The 14,591-nt window shown below is 38.6% G+C and overlaps 1 protein-coding gene across 7 annotated transcripts in view; it reads left to right on the top strand.

Annotated features, from left to right (window-relative positions):
• Positions 1-14,591, top strand: part of lingo2 (leucine rich repeat and Ig domain containing 2) — a 245,977-nt gene that overhangs the window by 161,047 nt on the left and 70,339 nt on the right. Inside the window, exon 5 of one of the 7 annotated variants that reach the window (XM_039814374.1) lies at positions 6,818-6,848. The exons of the other annotated variants lie outside the window; for them this stretch is intronic. The gene's annotated coding sequence lies outside the window, so the exon portion shown is untranslated. The remainder of the gene's footprint in view (positions 1-6,817; positions 6,849-14,591) is intronic. 7 annotated transcript variants of the gene reach the window in all.

Raw genomic sequence — 14,591 nt, 5'->3', positions numbered from 1 at the left:
GGTTTCCCAAAACTCCGGTGAATATTGGAGTGGCTTTTCAGAGGTGGCGTGAGCTCTGGGATTTTAAAGATCTGAAGAATGATGCAGATGTAGCCACATTTCTTCTCGACAGGTAACATAATTACCATGAATGATTTATCTTTCACTTGGTTATTAGTAGTCAAAAGTCCACAAAGCTACATTGGTGAGGATAATAGTAACGTTTGCACAGTGGTCGGTCTGATATGATGCTGAAAGGGCTAACGCTAGCCTGCTAGTTAGCATCGTTTTACTGTTGGTGAGTAAAGTTAACATTGTGTTAGTGTTTAGTTATTGAAAATGTTGTCTGTCTGACATGCTGGCAGTTCTGTCAAACTCCCTTGTGTGGGAGGGGCTTAGGAGACGGTTTGGGCTGCAGCAGAAAGGGGGGAGGGACTGAGAAGTTGTTGATGTTCAAATTTGTTGGCAAAGTCCTGGATCTTCACAATCTTACCTACAGAAGCTTTAAGATGGAAAAATGAAGCAATGATGCAGATTGAAGTTGTCAACATTTACATCAGCACATCGGAAAACATGGGCATGCTATTTTTTAATAGGATAGATTTATAAGAATAGACATGTTAGGGTTTTTTTTACCAGCAAAATAGATTCCCATTGTAACTCTTATGTGAAGAAGCCCTGCACTGGTAAATACAGTACACTATGGCTGGCTGGAAATGCTGATAGGTAAATGGCCAATGGACCAAAGGCAATGAAACAAACAAGACTATGTCATGCAGGAAATTAGACTGAGAGGAGCAATACTGCACCTAACAAGCTTACAGCACTTTGAATAAGGTGATTGAGAGGAAGGCTGTTTCCTGGGCAGGAGCACTGGACCATCAACCTTCAGTCTCACATATCCTATGGCCCCTGTCCAAGAATCACACACATGCACACACACACACACACACACACACACACACACACACACACACACACACACACACACACACACACACACACACACACACACACACACACACACACACACACACACACACACACACACACACACACACACACAACAAGGTGAAAGAAGGCACTTAAGGGCCTCTGCTTCACTGGAGCTGCTCAGTATCCAACAGAAAAAAACTGTAGTTGTACTGGATACCAAACATCCTAGATGAGAATGTATGTGACTGGGTTTTCAAATGGGAGCATTCCTGAAAAGAGCCATTAGTAATAATCAGAATCAGAATCAGAAATACTTTAATAATCCCAGGGGAAAATTATTTTCGTTACCACTCCAGGTATACAAACAACAAATAAAAACAACATATATTATCAAGACTTTTAACATATATAATAAAAACAAATCTACAGTAATAATATATAAAATATGAAATGTACAGTGTTAATGTGCAAATAGTGCAATAAAAAAGAGAAGTGATTGTCTATGTTTGAGATGAGATGATTACAGAGAGGGGGTGTGTGACTCTCTGAGGGAGGTGTTGTAAAGTTTAATGACCACAGGCAGGAAAGATTTCCTGTGGCGCTCTGTGGTGCATCTGGGTGAGAGGAGTCTTCTGCTGAAGGTGCTCCTCTGCTGGGCCAGTGTGTCGTAGAGAGGGTGTGAGACATTATCCACACAGTTGAAGTCCGAGGTGAAGAGGGTGAAGAGGAAGGGAGAGAGGACAGTCCCCTGTGGAGCCCCAGTATTGCTGACCACCCTACCGGGTTGGTCAGACACACAGTTCTTTAGGCGTACGTACTGTGGTCTGCCCGTCAGGTAATCAACAATCCAGGATACGATGGGGGCCTCCACCTGCATCGCAGTCATCTTCTCACCCAGTAGAGCCGGACAGATGGTGTTGAAAGCACTGGAGAAGTCAAAGAACAAGACTCTCACAGTGCTCGCAGGTAGTTTCTACCTTTCACCATATTGCCACCACCACATCATCACAATTTGTGTCCATGGATGCTTGATGATCAGAGCACACGTTCTGCAAGGAGTAATTAATCTAGCTTGACCACACCTAACTTTTATAAGCCATATATTACTGTGAAGCTTTGACATAAATATAAATTGGACCATGTCTGCTAGTTGCCTCAACCTGTCACACTCAGCCCTGCTAGTTGCTTGTTCCTCCCACCTCTGCTTCATTCAAGCTGTCTTCCTTAATAGTTTTAAATTTGCAAGCTCAAAATTTGTATCAATCAGTAAACTAAAAGTAGGGCTATTTTGTAAGAAGGGAAGGAAGGAAGGAAAGGTAAACACATTTGTCAACGCATGCGAAATGTAGCCCCGTATGAGACCCTATGAGACCTCAGACAGTGTGTTTCCCTTTCGCGCGAAAGAAGAGGTGTGGACAAGTTATCAACAAAACGTACAGCAAAAGACCGTGCAAAACATTTTATACCATCCTGCCAACCTGTATACATTTTAACATCAATGTACGCTGGAACTTTTTTTCACTCTAAACGCCGCTGAAGCGGCTGCTGTTCCAATCCTGTCGGCTTGTTGAATGCAGGAAAAAACAGAGATGAGACGTACATGATGACCTAAATTGAGGACAGCTACGCTCGTTATTGTAAGTGCAGTGATAAGTTAAAGTCTAATAACTACTTTATCAAACCGTATAAATTTGTGTCCCAGCCCAGGCCAGGCCAGGAAACACTGTAGGCTAAAGATCAACTGGCCACTGACAGACATGTTCAAATTTGATTTATTCAATAAATTGTTATTTTTTGTCTTAAATCCACCAACTATTTTCATATTTTACCAACATTTGCAGCATCCTGAGCCTTTTAGGTAAGGTTACTGGGAAAACTCAGCCCAGAGTAATTTTATTCTCCCCAAAACAAGTTTGCTTTTAAAGAACTATACAAAAAACAAAAAAACGCAGCTTTTTTATGTGTAACATATTCTGACTTATTCAAAAGACGGACCTTTAAGAGTTCCTCTCTCGTTTTAAGGAATACATTTTTGGCAAGAGCTACACTGAAGTTGGCAGTTTGTTAATGTTATAAAAGTTATTTCAATTGATATTCTGTAATATTTTAATCTTTGTGTGCTAAAAAGGCACATAAGTTCCTGTAGATGACAAAACACATTCTCCTTTTTTTGCCAAATAAATGAAAAACTTGTTGAAATCATCAATGTCTTCCCTCTTGCTGTATCAACATCTCAGCTAGCTTTCCTCAGAGATGGTCCCAATAATGGGCTTAAAGTCAAGTCAAATTCAGTTTGTGCATGACTACATGGTACAACTATTTTTTAATAATGTACCTTACATTGTGGATAATTAAGCTATATATAATACGCTGAAGTATATTTCTGGAGTGTTAAAGATTAAAAGAAAAAATAACAAGAACCGTACAGAACCGAAAACCGTGACCCTAAAACCGTGATATGAACCGAACCGTGGGTTTTGCAAACCGTACCACCCCTAATAATTACATACACAATTATTAAAACTGTAGCCAATAAATATTCTTTAGATTGACTAAATGATTAATCCAATATGTCTTTCAGCTCCAATCCAACATTTCCTTTGGGTGATGTCACAGATACCACGTTTTTTTCCACAGTTAATGGGCTGCAGTAGTAGATAGAACTCTTTAGAGCATACATTTAAATTACAGTTTCACGAACACCGACATTATGAATGGTTATGAAACCTATTAATGGACTACTACTTTCTCTAGGCAGGAATGCCTACAAGAAGCCTGGTCAACCAGTAACCTAAGGGTAGCTGGCTTGATCCTTATCAGTGACAGAAGGGTGCAGTTTGCAACTGGAGGACATTGCATCTATGATGCTATCATCCACCACTAAGTGCCCTTGAGCAAGTGACTGAACCCCAACAACTGCTCCAGGAGCATAGCACTCTGGCTGATCCTGTGCTCTGATCCCTCTGATGAAATGCATATCCATGTGTATGTATAACCTGGGAAGGCTATGCAAAGAGATTGATCTTTGAACTACAATAAAGACAGAATTGATGAATACATTGTGGTGAAATGAGCCTACACACACTTCGATCTCTGCAGGTTCTAAGGGTTCTCAACTGCTTACAAATACTGCACCGTACCTACATAACCTGGGTAAATAAGACAATATTGGTACATTGTAATATAGCATATTTAAAACAAGGGAAATAACCTCTTTCTTTCACCACCCTATTTTACATCACAAGTCCTCTTCCTTTTTCGATGGACTCCTCCGCCATTTACAGGAAAATATATGATGCTGGAAGCTCATAAGACTACATTTTATGTGTTCAATTGGGAGTCGGAATGGTCTAGAGTGATGGGGCTCAGTGAGGGAGTGGACTTCATTTTAACGCCTGACTGAAGGTGAAACTGACCTCTCGTGTGGGCCGGAAAGGACAGTTAAAATCCAAGCAGTGTAGCATAAGCATACACAGCAAGTTCAGTGGCTCTAAGGGGTCATTACCCCAAGGAGATGGACTAGGAACACTGCCAGGGCGAGTCCATTATCACTTTGTTGGTACAGGTGATTATGGTTTACTCTACCATAAAAATCATATAGTGCACTCATCCTAAACTATATTTAGTTTGCCTGCTGAATTTACAGATAGTATGTTTATGAGTCACTTTCCATTTATATTCAAAGAGGCTGTCCACTCAAATCACAAAAAAACATATATTGTCTCTTACTCTGAAAGGCATACACCAGGAGTGTTTATGTTTGATTTTATAATAGATGGATAGATAGACAGGAGGGCGGAAGGACAGACAGACAGGCATATGTGGCAGTGAAGGGTAATGAAATCCATATAAAAAATAGTCAGTCAGTCAGTACTCTTAATGAAAAAGAAAAATGTACCAAAAGAAGCCTCTTTGGGAATAAACAGGAAAAAATGTGGCATTTAAAAACTAGGCAGTAAATAAGAGAAGGCAAAGCATGCTGGGATGCAGAGGTGTGTGCAGAAATTGGCCATTTGTCAGCTTGGATAAGGTCACTATATAACTTGCAAACAGCACAGTAATTGACTGCAGTTGGGATGTTATAGCTAATGGTGGCACAAATGAAAAGCCATGGAACTTATAAGGATGTTCCATGCTTATTATCTTTTTTTCCAAACAAATGAACATCATCACCATTGCCGTCATCATAATTAAGACACTGCAAATGGCAGGAGAGGTATCAAAGGACAAATAAACTCCCCTGCTTTGAGTCCATGTACATGCTGTTAAATGTTGGAGAGAAGGCGATTAAGAGAGTGGAAAATGAATACGAGAGGGTAATACAATATTAGTATTTATGGGACAATAGTCACTATGTTTCTTGTCTGAGCCACAGCTAAAAGGTGAAATTTGTGGCATTCTACTGGCATGTGGCATATATAGGCATAGCTGTGGGTAGCCTTCTTAATTAAGTTTGCAATGCTTGGATGAATGCATTTAAGATACACCCTAATTGCTTTTATACATACTTATTTTATATTGAGGAATACATGGTGAGTGCTTGACTGTAGTAAAACATGTGCATTGTACTCAAATAGTAATGGCTGACACATTACGATTAAAGACATTTCAGAAAGTCACCGTAGAGCTTATTTATATTCATCCATACTGTATTTGTAGCCGTGGAGCTGTTGTCACCATTGCTTTCACAAACATATAGGGGTACGATAATGAGATGTGTCAGAAAGCAGGAGGGTTGTTTGATGGGACAGCAAACATCCTTACAGCTGCACAATGAAGATTACTAATTATTCCCACATACTGTAAAGGAATTATTACCTACTGTGCATGACCCTCCTGGCAAGCAACACATTAAAGCCACTAGAACTATCTTAGAGTGGAGGAAGACAACGATTGCAGTCTACAGAATTTGTACTATATTGCCAACTATTGTTGGACATTGTAAGTACTGTCTCTGAGCCATAGTGTGTCATATCCAAATCATCTTTTTTTGGGTGTTTGGTGTTTTAAGCCCCCAACGTCAGGCTTCCAGGCAGCGCTGCCTGGGAGGCTCTAGGATTGGGCAATGGTTAGGGTTAAGGTTAAGTGCCTTGAAGTCAAGGTTGGGGGCTTAAAACTCCATTGAGCTCTTTTTTGACAGTATGTCATTTTATTACTATTTTTAAATACAACGTGTAAATGTTGTGATGGTAAAAATAGTTGGTTTTACAGTACATGTGATCCAAGAAAGTCCATGCAGCAGATTGAAGTAGCCATCAGTTTACTTTGATGTTTAACTTCAAAAGAACAGCAACACTCAATGAAACTGTCACTGCCAATTAACTGATCAGAATCAACAAACTATTAAAACCAAACATTCTAATACTTGTGGTATTTCTCCTAATGCATTCATCCAAGCATTGCTGACTTAATTAAGACAGTTAACCACGGTCATGCCTATATGCCATCTGTCAGTAAGATGCAACCTAACCTTTTAGCTGTGGTGTATTCCAGAAACACTGCCTGACAGCCCATAACTAATTACAGTGCATTGCCTTCTTATATTAGCTTAAAGTCCATATACTGTGATTAACTCTTAATGGCTTCACCAATGTTGAGCATACAGCATCTACTTTACAAATTGCTTTGTAGTACTTTTTGTCCTTTTCTTGTTTAGTCATGCAGGCACTATAGTGGTTGGAATCATGGGGATTTTAACAACGTACTATCTACACATACATCTTTTCACTAGAGGAAACACATTTTTTATATCCAGCATATAAAAACAGTCTATCACAAACTTTTAAGATTCATATTGGACCGGGTTGGCTTATCAGGCATAAATAACTCAAATAAAAAGATTTTCTGAGCCACAAGAAAAACTGATGACACCAGTGATTTTTTTTTTTTTTTTTTTTTACAGATATGGGTATGGGGAATGGAAGAACATATAGGTAAATCCTCTCTCTGACTTTCCTATATGCCCGTATACTCCACACCATTCACCACCACCACCACCATCAAGTGGACACAGATTAAGCCAGAATAAACAAAGCACTTGATGCAATACATAATGACCAAAGACTCCCAATTTACCTATCAAGTGGACGTGCCCCAGAAATGTATTAAGAGGACTTCTGTATTGTCTTTGCAGTTCTGGTTGTTTAGGTGTCCATTCTACTCCATCATGATAAGAAGAGATGAATTGTTCATGCCTGTTTTTGTCAGTCCTGCTGATGGGATTGTGTTGTCAGTCTTGTCAAGACTGCAGCTGTCAAACCAAGCTTCTATTTAATACTGTTACTTAAACCATTCCTTGCTGCACCCTTGTCGCCCTCAAGGTCTTAATAACTAGCTTTAGTCACTACTGAGAAGGATGGATGGCGGGGGTGCCAGGCAGATGACTCTCTATGGCACCCTTATCTTTCAAGTTGTCTTTCCCAGTCTTGTTTTAATTAGATTAAAAGTTCTGTGCACCTCTGGGGAGGAACTGCAAGCCTGGGCCCGTGCCTAAGACATTGTGTGCAGAGTTTTCTTTCTTTTTTTTTTTATGCTCAGCGGCTGCCAAGAATTCCCTGCTGGTGTGCTTAGGTTGCTCAAACTGTGCTTGGGTCAAACACCATGCAAACGTGTTGGCATTGCATTGGCAATGTTTTAAGGTGACTCACTGGCTAAAATGTGTTTATAAAGCAGCAGGCTTACCCTTGTTTGACTTTAACTTTAGCAGTGTCTTTTTACCCCCACATTATTTAACTATCATTAACTTGTTAGCTTTTGCACCTGTCCGACTTTTTCCTTTTCTTACCCACCTCTGATTAAGCATGAAGATAACTATTTAATTTGCAAGCTTGAGTAAGTTCAAAGTACAAGAAAGCACCCATCACACATCACTGTGAGCAAATAAGTGCCTGTCATGAAACATCTTGTCCAGATCAGTGGTTTTTGTCGTCTGGCTGTTTATCAGCTCGCAGATGTACGCTAAGCATCTTGAGGGTTTTAATGCTGTAAGAAACTTCACTTACTATGAACTCAATATATCTTCTAAATTTGTAAATCTGCATGCATTAGGATGGTCAGAATATTAACATTTGCTAAGCAGTTAGACAGCTGTTTCATGTAGTCAAGTACAGCATTATAGCTTAAAAAGACTTGTTTTCCATGTCTTTGTTTCTTGAAGAGGAAGAGATGTTTAAGCTCCATAATCAAAATTATTCAAACTGAAAATCAGCTTTGAATGGAAAATCATTGTTACACAGACTCATGCTGCTTTACTCAGTGGTTCTCTATTATAATAAATCTAAATTGGTTAGATTTGCTTAGCACAGATACTGTACTACTAAAACTAACTACACTACCAGCTCTACACTTTGTATCTAATGGAGAGAAATATTTAGCAATTAGTTTGTTGTTGGTGTGGGAGGAAACCAATACCATCTTATTGAATTCCTGTCAATCATGTGGGAATCGCAATTTTTTTGTGAATACATGTTTCCATCCACCCCTACTTGCCAACACAGGTAGCACATGCAGAACAACTAATTTCACCAGGAACTACACTGGCTCAAACCCAGGACCTTCTTATTGTTTGACAATTGTGCTAACCATAGAGACATAATGCTACATGATGTCTTTGCACCTGGAAATACTTGTCTGGTGTGTTGGTGGGATGCCATGTTTGTGATAGTCCAAATTACTATTTCTTGGTTGGATACCGCATAGTATTCTCATATGAATTAATGGGAAAGTGACTCATTACAATGCAGATCAATCCAACTTTCATTTAACACACCCCTGAGCAGCTCTTTGGGTCTAGAACCCTAAAGGAATTCATGCTGTGCTAGCTTGAAAACTGCACTGACATGAACCCAGCATAGATCTTTTCTTCTTCTTTTTTTCGGTCTACGTTTCACATTTAAGGAGGCTTACTAAGCAAATTTATCAGTAATTTAGGTTTATGAGATAAGCTCCTGGAGGTCTTGTGGGCTTACCTCAGTTAAACACTGGCCATGTGTCAACCTTCATTTCATATCACACTTCACTAACCAAACCTGTTTCCTGCAACATTGTACTACAAGGTACGCTCACATCAGATGGTGTAACTTTTTTAACGAGTTACAATATTTGAAATAGTAATTGCAGTATTTTTATAATAACAGAACTGCTTTTTTATACTTATAAAGCTCGTTAAGAAAAGCAATGATGCAACAAAGAATCTGAGATGCCTTAATTTCACATGTGAGCACTCCATGAAACATTCTAGCTGGTGAAGCGTGTTTTTATGGGCCTTGGACATAATAAAGATAATGTTGATGATATGGCAATGTGCTTTTGCTGGAATTTCATTTAATTGAATGCAGGAGGGGGTTACAAGCAATTACTCTGGGTGAAAGTAATAACTAAACAAATAGAAATGGTATTTTAAGATAAGCAGAGAAGTATCCAAGGAATTCCCATAGGCCAGCAGGGCTGAATGGAGATTGAGGGGCTCCAACATGCTTTAACGTCCAACCTGATGATTAATGTCTTGATAATTCGGCCTACCTGCTCTCGCTCAGATATTTTGCTGACAGCAGAAAGACGTGTGTGCCAGTTAAAGTAGTTTGAACGAAGCCGGTGCCAAAGCAATATTTTATTTTATTTATCTTACTTCTCCTGCTATTCATTGCTGCTATTCATTACCCCTGTGACAGCCAAGCCATGGCGTACGTTGATGTGTGGGGAAACAGGTTGTAAAGTGCAGGGGAACGTTCCAAGCCAGACATTTCCATTTATTGCAAAGAGAAATCCTATTACATTGGAGGTAAGGAAAGGGGAGGGATAAAACACAAACATGTTTCATGTCCTGCTCTATTGATTCAGGAATAATGATTTGTTCCTAAACAGATTCTCATTGTCTAAGTAAGCCACTAGCCTCACATGTAACATTTTAGGTGCATAACATGATTCAGCAAAGTCTAAGGTGATCCACATCAAAGTGGAAGAATTGGGTTGGTAACAGACGTTTCATGTGAGTGAGCAGTTTCTGAACAGAAGCAGCAGAACCTTATTATTCCTTATCTTCACACATCTTCAGTATAGTGACCATGGTTATTATGCTTTAAACAGATTTTTAGTTTGTATTTTGTGTTAGAGGGACAGATTCTCACTGAACCTGAAAACGTAAGCAGTAATGAGCAATTCAAGTCTGCATTTCATCGTCTATTGTTGATGAAATGAGAAATTTTTTAAAAAGCAGATACCAAACAGCTTGAGATAAATTAACCTGCTCAGTTGTTTTGAAGGAAACATCAATTTATCCCGGCTGCTGCTGTTTCTTATGCAATGCAGTTGATTAAATTCTGACCCTCATCACTCTGTTATTAAACATTGATTTATTGGAAAATAATCAATGTTCGCCAGTTGCTCGACAATCTCTCTCTGGCAGCTGCACAGGGAACCATTACAAACTTGTATAGTTGATAATTACTCCATACCATTTGCATAAATGTAAAGTGCGCTCATTCCCTCTTGTATGACTGACCTGTTAGTAAAACCTGACCTCTGGTCAGAGATTAAACAATGCTCACAAATGTGGCTTTTTGCTCCTTGTGACAAAGAGGACAAGATAATGAGTTCTGGCGGAAAGGCTTTTTGGCACTGTCAAGTGAAATCCCTTCCCCTGAAAATGAAGGCTTTTGGCACCACATCTCAGTGTCTCTAACTATATTCATGGGGGAGAAAAAAGAAAATGGAAAATGAGGAAAGATGCCAGACTTGACCTCGTGCTGTGTCATTGCGACCGCTTGTTGTTTATCTTTGTGTATTCGGCAGGATTGAGGGCATTGTTTACAAGATTATCAGGCATCCACACGGACCAGCTATGAATGCAAACTGTGATAATGTTTCTGTCCAGCCAAAATGGAAGTGTAAAACCCTAACAGATTACCAGTGACTGTGGCTGACTAGGGTTGCTGGCCATGCCACAGTGAGACGCCAAGTAACACAAAGCAAATTAAGCTCTCCCACCATTAAACAAGTCATTTTTAACTCGAAATTGCAACAATTAGTAAGCTTTAAGAAAAACATTCATTTCCAGTCAATTGCAACCGATATCACAGTGAGCAATCATGTTTTACATAACATTCGCTGACAAAAGATAAAATAGTTTGCAAAAACCTTTATGTAGATTTCTTTCTTTTTTGTTTCGCTAATAGATAGTGTGGAACAAACATGTTACAATGCTATACTGTAGATAGTGGAAAGAAAAAAAGAAAGAGGCTGAAAAGTGACACATACATTAAGGATACAGTGCGAGAGAGACAGGAAATATGACTAGTCGACAGTGCTGTTATGTATTTCACATGTATCTGTGTTGTTTATTTATATCTGCAGTTCAAACGTGCAAGTGAGCATGGATGAGAGACATATAGAGAAATGGACAGATAAAGACAGTGGATAATGCCTTGCTTTGAAAGAAGACATGGCCCTTTGCAGACGGCTTGTTAAAGCTGCAGAGGATGAGTCAGAGAGCAGTCCCCTAACAGGAGCCCTTGTTGTTCGGAGTCCAGTCTGGTTTCATCTTGTCAGGCTTGCTCAGGGCAAGTTTTAAAAAAAAAAAATGCTGCAGAGGAAGTCTTCTCCATGTTCTCCATGCTAGACCACCATAGTTTTCTGCTGCACGACTAAAACAACATTGAACGTACACACGTTCCACCGAAACATGTTCCTTCCCGAGGCTATTTTGCAGCGGCACCGGGACTTTGTGCAAGACGATTGTGATTGGTTTGAAGACACGTCAATAAACCAGAGCCCAGAGTTTTTCTCCCATTCTATGTGAACTAGCCAGACCCTCCTCTGCAGCGCTGTGGAGGAAGGTCTGGCAATGCGAGACTTTACTGCAGCTGACAAGAAGGACTTCTAGTGAAAATGTCTTTAATGGCCCTATGCGTAAAAGGTCTAAAAGAATTTCATTTCCATTTGCCATGAAAGCAGTGCAAATATCAGATGACAACAACAACTTCATCATCTGTTTAGCCCAGAGCCTTGTTACTGAAGCATGAACAGGGTAAGGCAGACACAGAGGCAGTGCTTCATTAACCCAGAATTACTACAGTATTAACTGTAGTGTTGAAATACTCGTACCGAAGCATATTGCTTTTTGTCCAGCATTTTACAATTTTAATATCCTGACATTTTCTGCAAAACATTCATCTATCTCATTAAAGTCATTTAAAAAATCACAATAGACTACTGACATTCTGAAGATAATATGTTAAAGATGAATTGCTCAGTTTGAAATTTACTTTGGTAGCATTTTTCCAAGTAAGTTTAATTTCACTAATAGTAGGTTAACTGATTAATGTCCTCTTTTCTTTAAGACAGTGAGGTACATTATCGACATAGATAGTGTTTACATGTATCATGGTATGACAAAGTTAAGATAAAATTAGTTAAGAGACTCCACAGAGACCATAATCACTCTTAGTTGTTATTAAGCTTAACCTCTGTTCAGTAGAGACGTACTGTTTCGGCCAAAGGGGAAAGCTGATGTGTAACCAATCTTTATTTCTTTTATTTCTATACAGCACACAATGGAATTTACTGCTTTGGAAACTTCAGCATAATGTTTGTTCTTTCTTTTTTTATAATGATTTTAGGAAAGGGGGGAAACTGGGCAAATGGAGAGGCTTGCATATTGACATCTTTAAAACATTCATAAATCTTCCTCAGAACAGGGCTCTATTCGTGGTCTGCTGTTATTAAGAATATATGTACCATTCTTAACACTATTTTTGTCACTTTTATGCTCCTTCTTTGTATATATATTAAAAACAAATGTTCTCCAAAACTACTTGACACTCTTGCTATCATTTAAGTTTTACATAATACTCTAAATCCCTTTTGCTGAATTAAACAAATATATATATGAATTTAGTTTGATTGTGCAGTGTAATTTAAAATCCACATGCAAAACTGCTCTAAGTCTGTAGCTGCAACAGATTGACTTTGCACGCTATATAATGTTTGAATGCACCTATAGACGCACTGTGATGCAATTTACATCCATGCTTAAATTCATGCTCCAAGTATCAAATGATGCACAGTTAATATGGTAAACAACCCATGTATGTGTGAAATAACTGAAAACATGTCTTATATTTTAGATTCTTCAAAGTAGTCACCCTTTGCTTTTTAATTAATAAGGGAAAAAATGTCACTAATTAACCCTGACAAAGCACTACCTCATGAAGCTCATTGAGAGAACACCAAGGGTTTGCAGCGCTATCAAAAAAAAGCAAAGGGTGGCAACTTTGAAGAATTTAAAATGTCAGACATGTTTTCAGTTATTTCACACTTTTTTGTTAAGTTCATAATTCCATATGTGTTCATTCATAGTTTTGATGCCTTCAGTGAGAAACTACAATGTAAATAGTCAATGAAAATAAAAACACATTGAATGAGAAGGTGTGTCCAAACTTTTGGCCTGTACTGTATATAAATTATATAATGCTGATGAGTTATGATATATTTGGGTATGTAAACAAAAATACATTCAGTACTGCATGTATGCATTTTCAGAATGCCACGTATGTTTTATGCCATATTTAAAACGCACTATAGTATATGAACTAAATGTATTTATAGCAAGGAATACCCACACGTTTGGATGGATTTCCATCAGATGTGGATCAATTGTGAGACCCCGCCAAGGCTTCTCAGTACCCGTGTGTGTCAAAGATTGCAGGCGGTTAATATTTTAGTGCAGTGGAGCTGCATTTGGCGACAGCCAAGAAGTTGGGTCAGGTTAACAGGGCTGTTGCGTGCCAGTGCCCAAGAGAGTCTTCAATATTTGATCACCTTTTTCTTCTTCAGCTTCCTCTTCTTTTAATGCACTTTAGAATGGATCCCCATATTTGTAGTTCAAAAATAATCCTACAGAGATACCGTCTTACACATGTTCGAGGTTATTTTACTCTGTGTTTTAGATATATTGTGCTGAAAGGATTTATGTCATGCTGTGTTATCACAGATGTTGGAGAGGTTGGAGCAATTCCCGAAAGCTGTGTATAATCAAGACAGAACAAGAAAGAAGTGTGTATATTGTGTTACTTTTATCATTATCACTATTATTATTCTATTACTATTCATTTTCTATTACTTTTACATTATTATTATTATAGTATTGCTCCCATGACAGTTGCCGGTATACAAAGTATACACTATTAATATTCTATTATTCTATTACTGTTACATTATTACATATATTATTGCTCCCATGACAGTTGCAGGTCTACAAAGTTAAGGATTCAGCAGTCAGGTAATGTAATCACAGTAAACTTCAAACAGCATTCTCATTAATACCAACTTTTACTGTCTGATGCTTCAAACCAAATGATACCAAAGGGACAAGACTATCAAAAGACGTAATCTCATCCAAGGTGGTAAAAACCCAGAGTGACAGCTTAGATCATTTGGCTGACCTTTAAGGCTGTTCAGACATAGCAGCTCCGAATTTGTAGACAAATGTTCTTTTTCAAGAGGGTAGTATCTTTCAATTAGCTCTCAACAGACCAGCCCACAGGACAGTGGAGCCACACTTTTATAACATCTACAGCGTGCAGATCCTCTAGTTCAGTAAACACCTAGCAAACCAAGAGTTTAAAGAGTTAATCCATTTAATGGTTGTTGTTTTTAAACTAAATAACATAAAAGTTAAC

Source organism: Perca fluviatilis, chromosome 10 (assembly GCF_010015445.1).
Source record: "Perca fluviatilis chromosome 10, GENO_Pfluv_1.0, whole genome shotgun sequence".
Lineage (NCBI taxonomy): Eukaryota > Metazoa > Chordata > Actinopteri > Perciformes > Percidae > Perca > Perca fluviatilis.
Note: the sequence above shows the minus strand (reverse complement) of the source record. Positions and strands in the feature narration are given on the sequence as shown.